The sequence below is a fragment of the Amphiprion ocellaris genome, chromosome 19 (genome assembly GCF_022539595.1).
Source record: "Amphiprion ocellaris isolate individual 3 ecotype Okinawa chromosome 19, ASM2253959v1, whole genome shotgun sequence".
In the NCBI taxonomy this organism is placed as follows: domain Eukaryota; kingdom Metazoa; phylum Chordata; class Actinopteri; family Pomacentridae; genus Amphiprion; species Amphiprion ocellaris.
The window spans coordinates 31,112,303-31,127,239 of NC_072784.1; the positions used below are offsets into that span (position 1 = coordinate 31,112,303).

The 14,937-nt window shown below is 39.2% G+C and overlaps 1 long non-coding RNA gene across 1 annotated transcript; it reads right to left on the bottom strand.

Annotated features, from left to right (window-relative positions):
* Nucleotides 1–608: 608 nt before the first annotated feature.
* On the bottom strand, nucleotides 609–12,948 carry LOC129347494 (uncharacterized). Its single transcript, XR_008599631.1, has 2 exons — nucleotides 12,776–12,948; nucleotides 609–12,640 (listed from the first exon to the last, which is right to left on the bottom strand). It is a non-coding gene; the product is annotated as an uncharacterized LOC129347494 (long non-coding RNA).
* Nucleotides 12,949–14,937: the final 1,989 nt, after the last annotated feature.

Here is a 14,937-nt window from a genome sequence, read left to right on the forward strand (position 1 = left end):
TCAGCATTTGACTGTAAAATTCCACCATTTTTACTGTATGTGGATAAGAAATAAAAAAATATATTTTACAGATACTTGCTGTTATTAGAAAGATAAATTATGTAGATTAGGATTAATCATTTTTCCAAACAGTTATTTCCCCCATTTTGTTTAATTACAGATCAAATATACATACACAGAATTTATTTTATTTTATCTATTTTTAATTTTTTATATTAATTAATTTATTTCTTTAATCAGTTTTTCTATACCTGAAACAGCTAAAAAAAAAAATAATCTAGACTTCCACTAACCTTTCTTTTAAATTTTTCTTTTTACATATTTTTTCTGGCATCCTTGCATCCAGATTTTCATCTTTTATTATTTTATTTCTATTTTTATTATACGGAATTTAATTTTCGTTTTTATATATGATTTTATTTTACAGTGTCGAAGACTCAGGTCTCAAAATAGCAAGAAAGTTGATCTAGAAAGCATCTTTTCACTCACAATGGTTATTTAAAGCTTGTTTTACAGGCAACAATAAAGAAAGAACTGAACCAAAATATGTAAAAGATAGAAAATAAATTAATTAAACTGAATATATTAAAACAGTACAGACATGTTCATAAAGTGCACACTTTATTGACAGAAAAACACAAACATAATTTATAAAATAAGACAGATAGCAGCGGTTATGTTTCTTTCGACCCCAAAATGAAGAATTAGTTCCAGCTTTCATGCGGTTGTTTAGCTTTAGATCCTCGTCAGTGATCATCGTTCTGCTTCTCTGAAATAAATGATGACTTTAGATTATCATCGTTCATGCATTAATGTGCAGTTTATCATCGGTTTGAATTATTTATTTCCTGTCACATTTAGCCACATTTCCACACGTTCCAATCTCAAAATGGTTACAGATCATTTTAAAGTTAAAATTAATACAAAAACCTCAGATTTCTCAGAAAACTGAAAAAAAAAAACCCAAAACAACTAAAAGTCAACTTCAGTTAAAAAATGCACAAAAACAAACTTGGAAAATTGACTTTACATGTAAACAGGCTGTGTTATAGTTTTATTTCTGATATTTTTCGCCTGTACTTGCAGGTTTCATGAACTTTTACTTTCTTGGCAACTCAGTATTTTAATGAATTTTAGAATAAAATATGTGGATTAAAGATAGTTGAAAACAAAAACAAACATGGACCAGTTAAAATTCACCAAATACAACCTGGACTTTGTCTGGTAAACACACTTTGATGCACAGAAAGTCGCATTTTATAGCTTCTCTTTAGATTAAATGATAGTTTATTATGTGCAGAATGTCTTCATGGCAGTAAAACTATCAGATTTTATAGAGAAGAGGTGAATTTGGTGACAATGTGGTTCAAAAAATGACAACATTTTTCTATTTGTGTTCATATTTTTAGGACATTTTTTATTTATATTTATGTTTTTAGCTCATATTTTTATGTTAATTATTTTTTGGACATTTTCCTGCTTATATTTGTATTTTTTGGAAATATTTTTCTATGTATGTTTATGTTTTTAGGACAGATTTTTCTACTTCTATTTATTTTTTTAGGACAGATTTTTATGTTTAGATTTTTTAGGACATATTTTTCTCCTTAGAAAAAGCTTTTCACTTGTAACTCTGATTTTATTTCTTACAGGGTTAAATAAGTCTGTGAAAAATAAACATGCATTCAAAATGAGGCAAATTTAAACCTGTCTGATCTATAGTACATATATATTATCTTCTTTTGTCTCCTGCTTGACATATTTTATTGCGAGTTTGGCTTTGAATCCTCTTTTCCTGCCAGCTAGCACCACAACGCTGTGTTTTCATTCTTTTTTTTTTATTAGCACCACCATGAAACCGAAAGCTCGTTACGTCTGTCGGTTTTCTTGACGTTCTTCTTTGTAGTCTACAGAACGGCTCAAAGACTTTCAGCCACGTAAATGTGTGGAAATGTCTTCTCACATAGGAAGTAAAAGGTTAACGTTGTGTAACTGTACAGAAATCTGATTTAAGCTGCAGAACTTCCTAAATGACCCAACAACTCAGTTTCCCACCTGCAGACTTTAACTTAGGTAAAAATGAAAGTGAAGAAATCTCCTTTTGTAATTTTCAACCTGCAGCTTTTTTCTCACCCGTCTGTGGCGTCTTTTATTTCCTGTTTCTAACCTCAACAGATCAGCAGACAAACAAGGTGATGGAGGGAACAAAGAGGTAAAGGGTGAACACTGCATTTGTGAGATTTATGACACGATAATGAGTTCTTTTGCAGAGTTATGTGACGATAGGCGTTGGTTTGTCCGTCTGTTTGTCTGTTAGCATCATTACTCAAAAACAGAGACAGCTATAACCACAATTTTTGCATTTATGACATCCTGAAAACACGTACACGCATTCAAATGTTAGGGTCACTTAGAAATATACTTACTTTTGAAAGAAAAGCAGTTTTTTTAAATGAAGATAACATTAAATGAATGATAAATCCAGTGTAGACATTGTTAATGTGGTAAATGACTATTCTAGCTGGAAACAGCTGATTTTTAATGGAATATCTCCATAGAGGTACAGAGGAACATTTCCAGCAACCATCACTCCTGTGTTCTAATGCTACATTGTGTTAGCTAATGGTGTTGAAAGGCTCATTGATGATTAGAAAACCCTTGTGCAGTTATGTTAGCACATGGATAAAAGTGGGAGTTTTGACCCCAACCTTTTGAATGGTGTTGTAGATTAAATGTTAAATTCACTTCTGCTGTGCTGATAATGAAAAAATGCTGTAATATTATAATATAATATAATATATATGTAATATGTCATATATTATATAATAGGTCACACAAACTTAATTTTGTATGGTATTTACGTGTACATTTTCAAGTAAAATTAAATATTTTTTTAAAGATTAAAACTTTTTTTTCACTGTAAAATCAACAGTATCAATACATTTCTTTTCCGTAATTTTACGATAGTGTTCTGGTGACCACAGCTGCAGGAATTTTACAGTATAAATGACTGTGTTTTTACTCCGCCAAGGAACACAGCAGAGTTATGTGATGATCGGTGTTGGTTTGTCTGTCTGAATATGGATGAAATTTTCAGGGAAGGTCAGAAATGACACAAGGACCAAGTGATTAGATTTTGGCAGTGATGCAGCTTATAGTCTGGATCCACAGATTTGTTAAAGATTTCTGGATCATTCCGAGATAGCAGCACAGCATCACTGTAACCATGACAACAAGTGAACACTACGTCAGCTGCCTGCTGATGATCACATGATTGTGATCCTACTACAAATCCACCACTGAGGACTTATCAGGACTTATCTGTCGGAAATGATACAAGGAACAATTGATTAAATTGTGGGGGTGTTTCTGAGTCCCATCAATTCCCGCCACCCGCTACATATTTAGGTCATGTGATTCAGTATCCGTACATAACGTGCACATGCATAACACACGCCTGTGCTCAGCACAAGGTCATTTAGTTTGTGGGTACATCTATATTAAATGGACACGTTCTACAGTGCCGTGATTTCTGATCATCAATAACTAATAAAAAAATGATGCATTTAAAAAAATATGATGCATTTCTGACAATGCCATATGTTGGAATGAGCAGCCTTGGAGGAGGACTGTGCTCTCTGAGTGCTTTTCTTTTCTAGAGGTGAAGCAATGATGGGACACAACACAGGACACAGATGCTGATTTTTCTGAGAGCAATGCAATTTTTAATTCATTGAACCACATTTAACAGAAGATGCTGAATTTATACATGAAGCTGCAGCAGCTCGGCAACAACACAAAAACACTGAATTTATTGCAACAAGATGTTCATGTTTTTTACATTTATTCATTGCTTGGTTTGTGAACGATGTAGATTTAAAGTGCAGGAAAAAAGCATCTTAATAATACTGTCATTATGTGAAAGTGTGTGTTTGTGTGGAAATGAGAGCAGTCCCCTGTTCCTGCTGAACTGAGCCAGCCGACGTCACACACTGATTATCAGCACAGCAGGCACAGGAGACCGACCCAGCAGGGGCTGAGGACAGAGGCCACTACACAAACACACAGACACACAAACACACAGACAAACACACAGACACACACACAGACATAGCAGACACAAACACACAGACACACAGACATATGGACAGACATACAGCAGACACACAAACACAAACACACTGCCATGCTTCATGCAGAAAACCAACAGCTGGAGGTGCAAACAAAATATTTCTTTCCTTGAAGACGACCCATCGGTCGCCCTACAGGAGCAGCAGCAGCCTCCAGCACTAATGAGACAGCTGACATTTACCGCACTAAAGCTAATTCAGCAGATTAGCAGCTATGATATACCTGCATCCCATAAAAAAAAACCTCACATGCTTTCAGGTGATCAGGTGAGAGGTCAAGCTCAGTCGGTCCATAAAAACCAAGTCCGGAACAGCCTGATGTAATATTTGTATCTGACACTTTCTTTTATATTTTTTATATATTTCACTCTTTCTTCTTGCTACTCTAACAGCAGAATTTTCCCCCGGGCATCACATAAAGTGTTTCTATTCTATTCCGGTCACAAATTACCGACATTAGAGCACTTTCTGACACGCAGTTTTCACGTCAGCTGGGTTTCCGTTCAAGTTCAGCACAAAATTGCCAAATTTCCATCTGCTACAGTTATGTGAATCAAAAAAAAGAAATAAATGATGGCACTAATTTTCCACTCAGAAAGAAGGATCATCTATAAAATCTGCATTTCTGCTTGCCTCATTTATTAAAGAAGGTCCTCACTGATAAAAATAGATGCTTACAAATGCACTTTATATTGAGAAAGCTTCAAATTTGGGATCTCAAGCATTAAAGAACATTGTCAGTGGTTAAAAAAGGTGCCTACAAATGCAATTAACATTAAGAAAGTTTCATATTTTGGGGGGTCTCGTATTAAAGAGGGTCCTTGGTGATTAAAAAAAATGTCAAAAATGCAGTTTATATAAGAACCTTTCATATTTTAGGGTGTTATGCATTAAAGAAGGTCCTCTGTGAATAAAACAGGTGCCTACAAAAGCAATTTATATTAAGAATATTTGTGTTTTAGGGTCTTATGCTTTACAGAAGGTTCTCAGTGATTGAAAAAGGTGCTTAAAAATGCATTTTATATCGAGAAAGTAAAAATTTTGGAGTCGCGTACTAAAAAACATACTCAGTGGTTAAAAAATGTGCCTAAAAATGCAATTTATATTGAGAAAGTTTCAATTTGGGGGGGTTTCATGTATTAAGAAGGTCCGTATTTAGAAAACAGGCACTTTAAAAAGCACTTTATATTGAGTAGGTTTCATATTTTGGGGTCATACACATTAAAGAAGGTTCTAACTGATTAAAAAAGGTGCCTGCAAATGCATTTTATATTGGGAAAGTTTCGTATTTTGGGTTCTTATGCATTAAACAAGGTTCTCACTGATTAAAACAAGTGCTTTAAAAAGACCTTTATATTGAGTAGGTTTCATATTTTGGGGTATTATGAATTAAAGGATGTCCGCAGTGGTTAAAAAAGGTGCCTAAAAATGCAGTTTATACAGGAATGCTTTATATTTTACAGTCTTGTGCATGAAAAAAGGTCCTCAGTGATTAAAAAAGGTATCTACAGATGCAATTTATATTGATAATGCTTCATATTGTGGGCTCTCATGTATTAAAGAAGGTCCTCACTTATAAAACGGGTGCTTTAAAAAGCACTTTATATTACTAGGTTTCATATTTTGGGGTCTCGTAATAAGAACATCCTAACTGATTAAAAAAGGTGCCTACAAATACACTTTATGCTGAAAAAGTTTCATATTCTGGGGACTTGTGTATTAAAAGAGGCGACACACTTACAAATGCAATTTATATTGAGAAAGTTTCATATTTTGGTGTCTCGTGCATCACTCATAAAAATAAATGCTTATAAATGCATCGCATATAAGGATGTTTCCTGTTTTAGGGTCTTATGCATTTAAAAAGGTACTTATAGAAGCATTTTATGGTGAGAAAGTTTCATATTTTGGGCTCTCATGTATTGAATGAGGCCATGAACTTACAAATGCATTTTATTTCGTGCGTGTTTCATATTTTGGGGGTTTTTGAGGATGTGACTCGTACACAGGAAGCAGTGGTGCAGCTTGTCGTGGTCATCTGAAGTCTGGTGATGATGTTGGGGAGGTGGTTTTGACGCAGTGCGGCCCCTCCCTGACCTTTACTGCCCCCCCGCAGGCTGCAGCCCTGTGGCGGCAGAACTTAACCACTGTGAACATGGAACACACTCACTGTTCACATGTGGGTTAAGTCCTGCTGCCGCACAGCCGGGTTCAGAGCGAGCATCTGGTGGAGACAGTTTGTGTGTGGATACGCAAATGAGACGTCTGAGTGAGCAGACTGGTGAGAAATAATGCCGCTTTCTTTCGTGTCAGCCATTGGAAATCCCTGGCAATGTGATTCAGTCCTGTAGTCTCAAAAATCACTCTGCCAGGAATTCCCCTGGCCGACAGAGAAGCTTCAGAGACCCGGCTGACACTCGGACCTCCACCTCACGCCGTCCTCACATCTGTACCGTTTGCTTGTTTGTGCTGAACACGCTCGCCTCTTGTCAGCTCCCAGACTTCCCGTGGCCTCTTATAAAAATAGCTTTTCAATGACAGAATGGAGAATTGGGTTAGGAGGAAGTGGCCAGTCGAGTGGCACTCCCTTTAAAGACGTTTGACCTGCTCTGTTCTGCCTCTTTATCTGTGCCCCTTGTGTGGAAAAAAAATAAATTAAAAAAAGACCTGAGAGCACCGGGCTGTGTTTCCTCTCGCTGCTAAATCTCCAAAGAAACTGTGAGGAGTTCTCATGTTGTGTAAACATACTGTATTTCTTACTGCCACAAGCTTACAAATGCAATTTAGATTGAGAAAGTTCCATATTTTGGAGTTTCAGGTACTAAAGAAGGTCTTCCCTCATAAAAACAGATGCTTACAAATGCACTTTATATGAGAATGCTTCGTGTTTTAGGGTCTTATGCACTAAAGAGCATCCTAACTGATTAAAAAAGGTGCTTACAAACACTATTTATATCGAGAAAATTACATTTTTTGGCATCTCATGTATGAAAAAACGTCCTGTGGTTTATAAAGTTGTCTAAAAATGTACTTCATATAAGAATGTTTTGTGTTTTAGGGTCTTGTGCATTAAAAAGGTGCCTACAAATACACTTTATATTGAATTTTTTTTATTTTGAGGTCTTATGCATCAAAGAAGGTCCTCAGTGGTTAAAAAAACCTGACTAAATATCAAACTTACATAAGAATGTTTCATGTTTTATGGTCTTATGCATTAAAAAACGTCCTCACTGATTGAAAAAGGTTCCTACAAAAGCATTTTATATTGAATAAATTTCATATGTTGGGGTCTCATGTATTAAAGGAGGTTCTAACTGATAAAACAGATGCTTACAAATGCAATTTATATTAGGAAAGTTTCATATTTTGAGGTTATATGTATTAAAGAACGTCCTCAGTGGTTAAAAAAAGGTGCCTAAAAATGCCCTTTATATAAGAATATTTCATGTTTTAGGGTCTTGTGCATGAAAAAAGGTCCCCGGTGAATAAAAAAGATGCCTACAAATGCATTTTATATTGAGAAATTTTCATATTTTGGGGTCTTATGCATTAAAGAACGTCCTCCCTGATTAAAAAAGATGCCTAAAAATGCACTTTATATAAGAAGGCTTTAAAAAAAAAAAAAAAAAGACCTGAGAGCACTAGGCTGTGTTTCCTCTCGCTTCTAAGTCTCTCAAGAAACTGTGAAGAGTTCTCATGTTGTGTAAACATACTGTAAAATCCAACATATACGTCCAAATTCCTCCTTGTTGGACTTCACTTGTCTGGATGGGACACATTTAGATAACTGAATGAGCTTCGGAAGGCTACTTTGACGTCCTCTCCTTGAGTTGTTTTTATATTTAGCTGCATGAATATTCCGCCGTGTACAAGGTATGAGTCAGTGGGACGCTTTTGGGGAACTCCAGACTCTAAATAAGTGTTCTCCGGCTGCCTGTTGTCACCGTGGGCCTGCTGGAGATCAGTGCCAGGGACAAGGTGAACTCAGGCGCTATCGCCAACGCTGCATCATTGTTGTCACAAACCACTGCAGTTTGGAAAGAGCTTCCGAAAAAAAGCACAAAAACCTCTAAAAACTCAGCTGTGAAAAACACAGAAAATGTAAAAAACGTGCAGTTTTCTCCAGGCCAATGTTCTCTCTCTCCATCTGTGGTCCAATCAACTGATGACACCGAATTAGAACCGCCTCAGAACACGTGATTTTAGCGCTACTGGGAGGAAAACATGGTCCTTTTTTTCTTTTTTTTGTTACATTCTGCTACAGATCAAAAGCATTTCTGAAGCCTCGGCTAGATTTGTGTAATTTAAAAATATCTACATAAAGTTTGCACGTACACCACTGTTCAAAAGTCTGGGATCACCGGGACAATTTCATGTTTTCCATGAAAACTCTCACTTTTATCCATGTGCTAACATAACTGCACAAGGGTTTTCTAATCATCAATGAGCCTTTCAACACCATTAGCTAACACAATGTAGCATTAGAACACAGGAGTGATGGTTGCTGGAAATGTTCCTCTGTACCCCTATGGAGATATTCCATTAAAAATCAGCTGTTTCCAGCTACAATAGTCATTTACCACATTAACAATGTCTACACTGGATTTATCATTCATTTTATGTTATCTTCATTGAAAAAACTGCTTTTCTTTCAACAATAAGGACATTTCTGAGTGACCCTAAACATTTGAACGGTGGTATTTTTTTCCTGGATTTTAGCTGTAATCTTCTTGAATTCCGCTTGTCACTCTGTCTCTACACAGTCACAACAAGATGCTTCAAGAAGCAAAAAAAAAAAAAAAGGTCATTTAAGGTCTGCAGCAGCCATCAAAGACATCACGCTAACTCCCCTTTAGCTCCTCTCCCCCATCAACCTAAAACCCTCGATCCCGCCACCCTTTCATCTGGCACTGGCTCATCTTGTGTGTTATTTTCTCTGCCTTTTCATCTTTTCCATCGGTTTCTCTCTTCCCCTTCGCGTTCCCCCAGTCGAACCCACAGCCGTTAATGTCTATGAGCTCATTCCTTCCCTTCCCCTGTAATGACGGCATTCTGGTTGACACAGGCCGTCCAATACCTCACCTCAAACACTCGCCGCTGTGAGGATCTCAACACATCTCCCTGCTTTTTTTTCTGTTGCATTTGGCCTGTTTTTACTTTGACTGAGGAGACAGGCGATCCTGTTGTTACGCTCTCCTCAAATTGGATGTTTATTATGGTTAGAAATAATCATACGGTTCTGGCATGCAGGCTTATTGGTTGCTCACGACTGTGCCAACATGTTGCATCCTGACGAGGCGTAGAGTCGGAAAATTAGTATCACCGAGCGCCGATCGCCAGCAGATGTACTCAGAATGTTTTCAGGGAGCGTCTTCATGAGCCCCGGCCTTGTGTGCGGGTTGTTAAATGGTGTACAGTGTACACTATGTGTGTGTTCTGCTGTGTATACGTTCATGCACATGGAGGTCCATGTGTGGACGTGGCCACTGGCTGCTTTCTCTCCCCTTCAGCTGGAGTTCAGAATTGACATTGCCGTTTATACAAGGGCACACAGTTAAGTGGAAAAGCCTCTGTTGAGACAGCTGGATCTCAAGCCCTTGTTGTTTCAACACATATCTTCTCTCTCCCTATGCCCTTGTGTGCTCACACACACACACACACACACACACACACACACACACACACACACACACACACACACACACACACACACACACACACACACACACACACACACACACACAGCAGTGCACACATGATCCACCTTCTCCACACACAATATGCTCACTATCAATAAACAGTTATGCCAGTGGGCTGCTGGGTGAACATGGCATGAACGTTAGCTGGGTTTTTCACCGTCTCATAAAACAGGAATAGTACAAATACATACCAAAGTGACATCATTCACACCTCTGGGCTGTGAACCGCCTCACTGGACGCTCCGCCGGCTGCCATTGTGCACTTCATTAAGAACTACACTACCGTTCAAAAGTAACTAATGCAGAGCAACTTTAACTAAAGTAGAGCAACTTTAATTCATATAGAGCAAGTTTAGCTAGTATAGAGCAATTATAATTTATCTACACTACCATTCACAAGTTTAGGGTCACTCAGAAATGTCCTTATTTTTGAAAGAAAAGCAGTTTTTTTCAATGAAGATAACATTAAATGAATCATAAATACAGTCTAGACATTGTTCTAGTGTAGGTCAACTTTAACTCATTTAGAGCAATTTTAAATAATATAGAGCAACTTTAACTGTTGGAAAGCAACTTTAACTAATTTTTGAACAGCTTAAACTAATGTAGAGCAACTTTAATTCATGTCCACTATCGTTCAAAAGTTTGGGTTCACTTAGAAATGTCCGTATTTTTTTAAAGAAAAGCAGTTTTTTTCAATAAAGATAACACTAAATGGATCAGAAGTACAGTCTCGACAGTTGAAAGGCTCACTGATGATTAGAAAACCCTTGTGCAGTTATGTTAGCACATGGATAAAAGTGGAAGTTTTAATGGAAAACATGGAATTGTCTGGATGACCCCAACCTTTTCAATGGTGGTGTACTATGTATTGAAGTGGAGTTATTTTGGTATCTTTCCACTGCATCACAGAATTTTACAGAAGGTGCAGTTTTTTTCCAGCCCGTGAGAAATCAGTGTGTTTAAAGTCTAATAATTCAAGACGCTGTGTCAACACTGGAGTTGAAGGGCCACAAATACGTCTGAATTCTCTACTGAAAGTGTAAATATGCCGGGTTTGCTTTTCGTAATTGCTGTCGTATCCATTACGCCTCTCTGTGTGGGCTCACAGTGGAATAAAACGTGGAAAAGTACACGAACACCTGAGTCCGAAAACACTGGGAGACGGGCGCCCGCCGCAATCACACCTGACACAGCAGAAAATGTGGATTTACTCAACAATTTAAACAGTCAAAACAGGATTCCCAATCATCAATCTGACCGTAAAGGCTAAAATAACAAACCTCTTGGAAAAATGCTTCTGAGATCTGTTCTAAACCTGCAGTGAAATTGCAAAACACCATCTGATCCTACACACCTTCTGCAGTTCCACACCTTGACCAAGTTGCCACACAACAGAGTGTGTGTGTGTGTGTGTGTGTGTGTGTGTGTGTGTGAGCAAGAATGCGTTTGTTTCGTGTTGTGTGTGAGGGCGTAATTACTGCCAAGGCCGTGACATTCAGTGACATTCAAATGAGAACTCGGGCTCTACTATGGGCCTTCTTCTGTTGCAGTTTTCCTGAATTAAAGGCGGCCGTTCATTGGCTGGCCTGGAATCAATGGAACGCGCCACATGTGGGACATTAGTCTGAGAATAAAAAGTATTTCCAGAGCGGATTCAGAAAAAAGAGAAAAGCTCAAAGTCTCTCTGGGCTGTAAAGCTAGCCTCAGCAGAGCGGAGCCCAGCCCAAGCCCATGGTCCACTCCCTGTAGCCCGATGCGTGTAACTCTATCCTCAGCCTGATTCACTGCCAAACACCCTCACCACCACCAGCCCTGTACTTAGTGTACAGCTGCCCCGCTGCCACCGAACCACACATGCACAAATGGATGCCGAAACCGTACGCACACACTTTTATTCCACTACGCCACGGTTTCCTGAGCCCAGGCCCAATCCTGCAGACTTCTGCTGGGCACACCCACCCACTCAACCAGCCACCAAAGCCAAGAGCTCTGGATCCCCACCTTCTCTCCTCCATCCATCCATCCATCCATCCATCCATCCCCAGTCACTGTAGAAGGCAAAATAACAACACCTCTGACCTCCGCCTTCTCTTTCCCATGTCCTTTGGTTTAAAGGTTATCAGTCGGATCCTGTTGGGTTAAATTAACTTGTCTTGCCCCTTCTCTGAGCCGAACCTCCTCCACCTCCAGTTTTCTGCCTTCAGCTGCCCAGATTGGTGTTGAGCAGGAAGGCAGAGACAGCCGGCCCTGATCTGTAGCTCTAACTGGGTTAGCTACAGTAGCCGCTGGATTCCCTTCCTTTCATGGAGGTTTGGGAGCTCGCAGACTTACAGGGCCTCTGAACAATGAGAGGAATGTTTGAGCGGCTCCGGCCTCGTTCAGCACTACCATTACGCCTCTCGGCTGCTTTTCTACGGCTTTTTATGACCTGTGTTTGCACTCTGAGCTGCCAGCGACACCCCACAGACTGACGGACGTGTAGACAGACAGATGACATACACACTGGAAGCAGACGGTTGCAAAAGAAAGCAGTCAAACAGGTAGAGGCCAAGTAATTACGCAGTAAATCACTCAGACGGGCGGTGATATAATCTCTGGATCAACAGGCAGGCAGAAAGACAGGCAGAAACGAAGCCATCCTGTTTAAAGGAACTATTTACATCTGACCTTTGTAATGGAGCCGGTCCACAGTGGCAGAGCTCACAACAGGCAATATTCCAACATCACAGTACATTAGAACAGCAGGCGGACTCTACTGGGCTCCTCTGTCCTGATCAACAGGTTGCAGAAAGTCTTCTCTGGGGAAGACTGGCGGTTCGAGATGTGAAAAAACAACAAAAAGTCAAAGAAAAGTGCACAGTTCTGCCGGGTCATGAAGTCATAAAACAGTAAAAAAAAAAAAGGCAAGAGTCATCTTCTGAGGAGAGGCGATGCTGCACCTACCTGACAACACTTTTTACTCCTTCTCTCAGTCTCACTTTCTTGACGCTCCTCAGTGTCACACTCTAAAGTTGAACTTCACACTCTGCCTCCCCTCTCTCCCCCACTGTCTCTCGGTGTCTCTCGCCCTTTTGTCTTCCGTGTCGGCCTGCCTCTCCTTCGGCTGTGCAGACAGGAGTGTGTGTGAACGCGAGTGTGTCTGGGAGCCAGACGGGGTGAGAGTAAGCGAGGGGGCGGGTCCAGCCCAGCGGAGGGGATTCCTTTATGACGATGTCAGAGGAGAGGAACCCTCCCCTTCTCTCCCCCGCCTCCCTCGGCTCCCTCCCTGTTGCTGCTGCTGCTGCTGCTGCTGCTGCTGCTGCTGCTGCTGCTGCTGCTGCTGCTGCTGCTGCTGCTGCTGCTGCTGGTAGAACACAGGAAAGGGGGCAGGGAGATAATTGGCCGCACAGCTGCTAATAAATGAGCAAAGGCTGTTTGAGTCAACAGCAGGCAGGAAGAGCATGAAGCTAAATGTGCAGAGGGACAAACACTGGGACGGTCTGAGAGGAAAGCTGCACAAAGTTTGTCCTGGAGAGTCTCTGTCTTTTGTTTGGATGCAGAACTTTTCCTGATAGTGACGTGACACAAAAGGAAGTTAAAAGTCATATAGGTTAAAGCATGTCTTTAAAACTGAGCTTAAAGATGTCAAATCACAACTGCACATCTTGCTTTGTATGAAATAATGAAATGCAACAAGTGAGAAAATGAGGCATAAACCATCCATCCATCATCTACACACTGCTTAATCCTCATTAGGGTCGGGGGGGTTGGAGTCTATCCCAGCTGACTGAGGGTGAAGGTTCACCTGGACAGGTAACAGTCTATCACAAGGCTACACATAGAGACAAACATTCACACCTACGGACAATTTAGAATCACCAATTAACCTCAGCATGTTTTTGGACTGTGGGAGGAAGCCGATGAAAACCCACACATGCACAGGGAGAACATGGAAACTCCATGCACAAAGATCCCGGGAAGACCGGGATGCGAACCGGGGATCTTCTAGTTGCAAGGAAATGGTGCTAACCACCGAACCACCGTGCAGCCCAGGCATAAACCAGTTTATTAAGTTGGTATGAAGTTGTCTTGTCTCTTGTTTTGGTGGAGATTCAAAGTGCTTCTACACTGAGATTGGAGAGAAGGATTACCAGTTCATTTCTAGTTAGAGACAGATCTTTGAATCAGCAGATGTGATGCTTAATGTGGGAACATAATAATAATAATAATAATAATAATAATAATAATAATAATAATAATAATAATAATAATAATAATAATAATAATAGTAATAAATAATCTAAAATGCATTAATAGTAGTGATGGTTTCAAGACTTCTTATGAAAGAAAATAGCAAAAATCATTGTTTTCGCAGCTTCAAATGTCAGTAAGGTGGTTGTTTTTGTGCAACCAGGAAGAAAATGTTGCACAATAACTGTTTATTAAGTGTTTTGTGAAGCTTTAAAGTGCTTTTTTGTATGCTGAGGGGTTCTTTAACTGAGATTCTAGTGAAGGTTTAGTGGTTCAAGTTCAAGTTACAACTTCAGCTCAGAAATAATAAGATCTTAAAAACAGCAGGTGAGACACTTAATGTGGTAACATCAATGTCTTTGTCACAGAAAGATAACATGTTTTTTCTGTTTTACATATAAAGAATATACATAATCAATAATGTTTAAATAGCAATTAGTAGCAATGGTAGTTTCAGGACTTCTTATGTGAAGAAAATAGCAAATACCATTGTTTTCACGACTTCAGATCTCATTAATCCATTTTTATTTGTGCAGCCAGGAAGAAAATGTGTCAAAAAACTAATTTATGAAGTTTTTGGTGAAGCTTTAAGATGGTTTTTCATGCTGAGAGAGGTTCTTTAACTGAGATTGGAGTGAAGGTTTAGCGGTTCAAGTTCAAGTTAGACACAGCTTCAGCTCAGATGTAATAATGAAAATGACAGAGATCTTTGAATTAATAGATGCGACACTACTGTGGTAACATAATAATAATAAATAATCAAAAATGCATTAAATGGTTGTGATGGTTTCAAGAAGAAAATAGCAAAAATCATTGTTTTTGCAGCTTTAGATCTCAGTAAGGTGGTTGTTTTTGTGCGTACATGTGAGGTGTTG